The sequence below is a fragment of the Culex quinquefasciatus genome, chromosome 2 (assembly GCF_015732765.1).
Source record: "Culex quinquefasciatus strain JHB chromosome 2, VPISU_Cqui_1.0_pri_paternal, whole genome shotgun sequence".
NCBI lineage: Eukaryota > Metazoa > Arthropoda > Insecta > Diptera > Culicidae > Culex > Culex quinquefasciatus.
Window position 1 is genome coordinate 224,823,290 of NC_051862.1, and position 6,776 is coordinate 224,830,065.

General features: G+C 37.3%; 1 long non-coding RNA gene across 1 annotated transcript in view; it reads right to left on the reverse strand.

Annotated features, from left to right (window-relative positions):
- Positions 1–5,244, reverse strand: part of LOC119767916 — a 32,696-nt gene extending 27,452 nt beyond the window's left edge. The window contains exon 1 of the long non-coding RNA XR_005277790.1: positions 4,817–5,244. This is a non-coding gene — a long non-coding RNA (uncharacterized LOC119767916). The remainder of the gene's footprint in view (positions 1–4,816) is intronic.
- Positions 5,245–6,776: the final 1,532 nt, after the last annotated feature.

The following is a 6,776-nucleotide window of genomic DNA, read 5'->3' on the forward strand; positions in this document are numbered from 1 at the left end:
TACGACACACGACCAGTGTCTCTCTCTCTCTCTCTTTCCCAGTAGTTTGGCGCGCGCTTTGGCATCGAACCCGTGCCAGCTCCGAGCTCATTGCGGAGGCGATGGTGGCGGTTAAATTAAAGTAGCTTCGAAAAGCCGATATGCTCTACACAACCACGTTCCCACCGAACCCAACCACATCACTAAAAACTTTGCCTCAAGCCCTCCAACTTCAAAACTCCAGCCACAAAGACGGGTTGAGGCCGAGGAAGCGACTATCTGCTGCTCTATCGATTCAAGCGACTCTTCCGAGGCAAGCAAGCAAGCCCACTGTGTTCGTTCCGAGAGTATAAAGACATTAAGATATTTTCCATTCTCGAAAAGCCCCCTTTAACCACCGACCCAGGGATACGGATCGGAATGAGGGTTCAGAGGGAGGGAGGGAGAGGTGAAAAACAGCTGAGTCGAGTATGTGTCCCATGCCGTTTTTGTGTACGGCCGAGCCTCTTTTCTCCTGAATGGCGCTTTCTCGGCGTTCTCACACACAGATAAAGGCCGCTTCGAAAGAATTGTTGTTTTCGGGTAAAAATCTCTCAAAGAAGAAAGATAATTTATAATAATCACAGCCTCACCGCAACATAACAACACAACACCCAACAGTAGCTGTACCTCACCATCCCTCTCTTGCGTCACCTTTGCCGCGTGTTGATTTCAATTGTTTGTTTAGAGTGCCCGAGAAGGAGGCAGAGTTCGGTGGGCCCCCCGAAAATCGATTGGTTAATTGAGATGAATTGACAACAACCAACCAACAGTGGCGGCAAAAGCCAATCCGAGGAAAAGTCATCAATTTTAAATTTCACGTCAATTTCTCACACGTTTAAATAAATTAGTGACAAATGTTCGTCATAATTTAGCATTAATGAGCTGCGCTTAACTGTTCGAGAGTGAGCAGATACAAAAGCGCAAGTTTTGATTAACGACCGAATGGTGACGGTTGCGGTTGAGCTTTCATGGATACCCGTCCTCCGGGCCGGCACTAAAAAGTGTTTAAATTGACCAATTTAGTACCTTTCAAGCGGCGGCGTTGCGACTTTAATGTCGAGCGAAATCAGTTTTCCATGGAAAAGCCAAAAAAGTCGGAGCTGCTGCGAACCTTTTTTGTAGCAAAAAAGCTAGTCGATGAAATGAAAAACAACTTAGTGTTTATTTTCTTTACAAAATGAAGCTGAAAACCCAAGCCTACGCTGTAAATATTTTATATGAATTTCAAAGTAAATTTTATCTTCAATTCCAAGCTTTTGGGGCAAAACATGAGAGCTGATGGAATTTTTCACATGTCAGTGGCTTACATGTTGCATATATTTGTTGGAAACATTTTCCATGGTTAATATTTTTTCGAAAAATTTCAAAAACAGATCAAAAAACGTTACTTAATCCACCTTTAGGTGGTTGGTGCCTTCCTCACATTCATGTTGTATTTTAAGTTATATTTTCAAATTAAGTTAAGAGTTTTTTTAATTTATTTATTTATTTTTTTATTTAATTTTTTTATTTTTTTCAATATTTTTTTTTAAATTATTATTGTTTTTACCAGAACAGCAATTTTCAATTTATTTTTAACCAAATCTCTAAAATAAAGGAGAAAGGGGGGGCTGTAATTGAATTTAAAAGTGCTAATATGCCAACATTAGGTGCACGATGGAATTGCATGCTGTCCCCCTAGTCTTTGTAAACAATGTCTTATGAGCTGTATATTTCAGTAAAAAGTTCGTGTAATTCTTTGTCGAGACAAAATGATATATTCAGCAACATAATTAATACAGACTTTTTCCAGAAGAGACGCAGACACTGCTTACACAATGTGGCAACCAGGCGATATGCATGCTGCGCGACTCTCGCGCGTAAACAAAAAGACCCGGCATTTGAGGTTTGGCAAAAATCACCCTTTTTAATAGCAACAAAAAAACTTTTTCATGGCATAACTTTAAAAGTACTTCACGAAACAGAATGAAATTTAATAGGGTCTTAGGGGACCCCAAAACGAACAGAATAAGGCGGATCCGGCCAAAATCGGTTCAGCCAGTTCTGAGGTAATCGTGTGGAAAAAAAATCATGTCTACACACATCCCCACAGACATTTGTTCAGAATTTGATTCTGAGTCGATAGGTATACGTGAAGGTATATCTGAAAGGTGTATTTAAGAAGTTCATTTTTCGAGTGATTTTATAGCCTTGCCTCAGTGAGGTGAGGAAGGCAAAAAATATATATAAGTAACATTATCTGTAAACGGCCAAAATATTTGTTTAAATGACGTTGTTAGAAATAAAAAGACTAGTTCGTTTCACCTATTTTCGCCAAACAAAGAGCCATAACAAAAACAACATAATAACTATTTTTCACGTTTCTTTTCATTAAATTTGAATAAAATTGAATCGAAGTTCAAATGATTTAATTGTTTCAGAATCTAGCAATGGTTAGCAATGCATTTAACAAAGAGTTATCAAGTGTAAAGAAATGATTTTTCGAAAGTTTTGAAAATTTACTTAAAACATAAATTTAAAAAAGACATAAAGTAAAGTAAGTAAAATCAATTGGTAACATAAAAGTATTCAATATACTTCAATATACTACGAATAATATACTTCTGAGTGTATTCACGTGAGCATTTGTCGACTCAAGTTATCTCCAGCTTTTAATGAGATAGAAAATCATCTCAACCTACTGAACGGCCTTGTTCCAACCATCCAAATTTGTTTTGATTGGGCATATTTGTGTCTAAAATAATATAAAAATAACTTTTAACAGAGACATATTCCCGTTTTAAAATTCCAACAAATCCTTATTATATGAAAAATCCGTGCTAAAATCCGGCCGGGAAAAATTCGCGATTATCCGTACGGTAAGGATAAAATCTCTACAGGTGGTAAATTTACCAATGTGTTTAAAACAGAACTTTCTGAAATGTATGAGCGAAGTTAACTATTTAGCTGTCGGCCACTGTTGCTAGTATCAACCACTAGTGTCTTTGTTTTTTTTACTACAAGAACATCACCGCACTGGGCTCCTAAGTGTTTGAGTACGGTACGGAGCGACGGCGCCGGATACCCATATTTACACTTAGAATTTTTAGAGCACCCGCCGCGGGATTCGAACCAGCAACCTCTGGATTGTGAGTATAGTGCGCGGTCTGATTGATCCACACGGGCGGGACAAATTTATGAACTCTGCCTGTAAAACCACTATCTCCAAGGAAAAGCGAAAGTGATTTTTGAAAAAAAAAAAATATGTGGATAGATTTTTTTTAGAAAAAAATTGTAGTTCTCCTCTAAATATTTGAATCATTATTATTAAGATAGTTGTAGAAGGACTGTGATTGTTAGAATACTGTTTGCATGTCACAACTTCTCAACGCGCCGTCAAAATGAATGTGAAAAAAAAACTTTTCGAAGCAGTTTTAAAACAAATTCATGAAATTGAGTTTTCAGTACACAACAAAACACAAGAAGGACACAAAGTATGATTGCAGACACAAGTCAATTCAAGCTGGCAAAGCATGCTGTCAAATTTGGGATTTGATTACTTTTACGCAGAAAGAAGCCAAATTTCTATATTAAGAAAGGAGGCAAAATTCCTAGAATAAATGAATCCTGGCAAATATTTAAATTTCAATGATTTATTTTTGTTGAATAATCATTTTACAAGAAAAAGTTTACGATTTTGCATCTTTGTTAAAAAATAAACATCAATTTGATAATAATTTGTTGCTTCGCTCCATGGCTTTTCGAAAAAAAATAAGCCAATGACTTCTTCTGAGTTGAGGAAAAATGATTAACATGTTTTTAGCACATACACTAAGAGCGAGCCAACGTACAGGGCATACCCCTTAGTATGAGATGCCGTTTGGACCTCACCTATCTGTCTGAAATTTCCAGGGGTTGTTTGTACATATAAAACTAAATCTAAAAGGAGTTAGCACAATTTCCAAACTCAAATAAAAAAGTGCTTCATCCAGATATCAGCTCGATTCGACCTGTAACAGTAAAATCAACAGTAACAGTTTGCGCTGCTTTCATTTTGTTTGTTTGTTTTTTTTTTAACAGTTTATAAGCTATTAATACATTATGGCCGTACTTGTTTGCCAAATTCAACAGAACCTATTTGAAACAAATCGGGTAGTCATGTCGCAGTTGAAATACGATTCAAAAATATTACCTCAAGGGTCGATCACGCGATGCATAGCGAAAGATGTGATGCAGATGATGATTTATTTTAATAGCATGTTCAAAAAGTCAAGGAATTTGCGCAAGGAAAAAACTAACGTACAAAACCTCGTCGATCGATAGTGGTGTTTGCGCTCAGCTCGGTCCCGAAACGCGAAGACACTACCATTTTGACGATTTGCATTTGTGTACGGTTATTCATTCATATTCGAGTTTGATGTAATGATGAATATAAAAAGATAAGATACACATTCAAGACAACGATCGGTCGGGTAATAACAGAAATAATAATCGAAATCGAATGAAATCAAACTCCTCCCCTTTTTCTGTGTGGCTGAACGAATGAAATGAAATACCCGTCGGCCCTGGCTTTTGTCTGAGCTCTGTTTGAGTCGAGTTGAGTCGAGTTCGGTGTGGTGGGTCCACAACCATCATCGTTCAGCAACGTGGATAAAGGAAGGGAGGGCAACTAGCGAAAACCGATATCTTGCAACTCTTCATGTAGCACAACACACGAGATGAAATCCTAATGTCATCATTTCAATATTTAATATACATATAAATGATGTACACCCTTCGTCCTCACCGAACCGGTGGTGGTCCTCTTCGCACTCACACAGGATATAAGCCAAGTTGCTCAGCGCTCAAGCTCAAAAGGCTGCATGTGCGTGTGCGAGAGAATACGTGATGTATATTTCTCAGCAAACGAACGACGATGCACTATCAAGTTTATTGATTTTCCACTCTCCGGTTTCTTTCCCAGATCTGCCTGGCCAGAAAGGTAAAGCTCTCTGCTCTACGCCGCGGCCCGGGCACAGACATGGCTTTATGACACCCCCTTTCTCAGACCCCACTCCACTCATATGCTGCTGCTGCTGCTGCTGCTGCTGAATCCACCGAATGTGACGAATGAATCATAATCAACGAAGCTGAGCACACTGCTCTGAGGTTTTTCTGTAACGAAAAACGAGCAAAAACTACAACAACAACAAAAAGAGTCCAACTCTCAAGCGGAGCCGCGAAGGTAATGTACAAAAGCACAAACCGAAAGACCACTGAAACTAAAATTTTCGTTACGATCAAACGTAATTCCAGAGCTCATCGGGCAGGAAAATGTGTCCGTGTGTTGGTGCAAAACTAACACTATGATAGCATTTTATGCTCACACAAATACACGCAGAATTCAAGTGGGCGTGGTTAGCATGCACACAATGCACTTTGTGTGTGTTTGTGTGGGGCACAAGCACACATACATCTGGATTGTAGTGTGCTTCGAAATTCAGGGGAAAACGACAAGCTACATTTGTATGAGTGTGTAATCGAAGGGGAAACGAATCATTCGTTTGTGTGTGAAGATTTTTCCGCTGGTATTAGTTCTTATATGAATTCATAAATATGCATACAAGCAACGCTGGAAGCGTGGAGAAGGTGGTCTTTTTGAATTATGATTTGTTTATTAATTTTCTTTTATTACACACTATGTTCTGGACTGCAAGAAGAGGTCTACAACGTCGCTGGTTGGTTCTTCGCGGCGAAGGCTCCGGCTCTCTCCTGCACATACACATACAGCGACAGTGCAGAAATTTTCAAACAAGGAACCGGCTACAGTCTATGCTGGGCTAGCAAAACGTGAGCAACATTGGAGAGATGCCCTCGGTCCGGTACGGATCCGTCGTGATGAAAACAGGTTTTTTTTAAACTAATTTCATTTGTTCTACAATAAAATCATAACTGGAACAGTTATTCCCAATGCATAATATAATTTTAATGCAATCATTTTTTTTGTAAAACGCATTAACATTACACAAAATAAAAATTATGGTAATATTCATCAGGAAATAGTGACAGATTTTGTGTCGAAAAAAATGTGTATTATTACATCAGGAAATGATGAATTTTCATCAGTTTTTGATGAATATTCATCAGGTTCACATTTTTACAAATTTTTATGTAAAAACTCAAAAAATAAGGAATATTCAACCTACCAAATTTTCAACCTTTCAAAATTCAACTTTTTTTTTGCTGTGAGATTAATTGAAAATTTGGTATGTTATATAATTGAAATCCAATATACTAAAAGGTGGAACGCATATCACAACACTTCACAACAACAGTTTCTTCAACAATTCACAATTTAAATTTGATCATACTTCATATCGTATGCTGAAAGAATTATGAAACTGAAACCAATCGTTTTATTTTGGATTGTTTCTACACGGAAAAAAATCAATTCTCGAAATCGTGAATAAGATTCACGAATGCGAGAACCACGAAGGAATATATTTACATTCATAGTGCAAATGCACCATACTCATGAATAAATTTCTTCGTGGTTCTCGCATTCGTGAATTTTATTCACGATTTCGAGAATTGATTTTTTTCTGTGTATATGATAAAAAATAAAATAAAATCGGTTGTTTTTTAATGGCGAAAAATTATAACACGGTTTAAAACATTAAAGTACGTAATGAAAACAAGACTTTGAACATACTGAAAAATCAATATGTTGAAGATGCAAAGTTTTTAATACATATACTTCGATACATGTTTACTATCTTCATAGATATTTAAGCAAA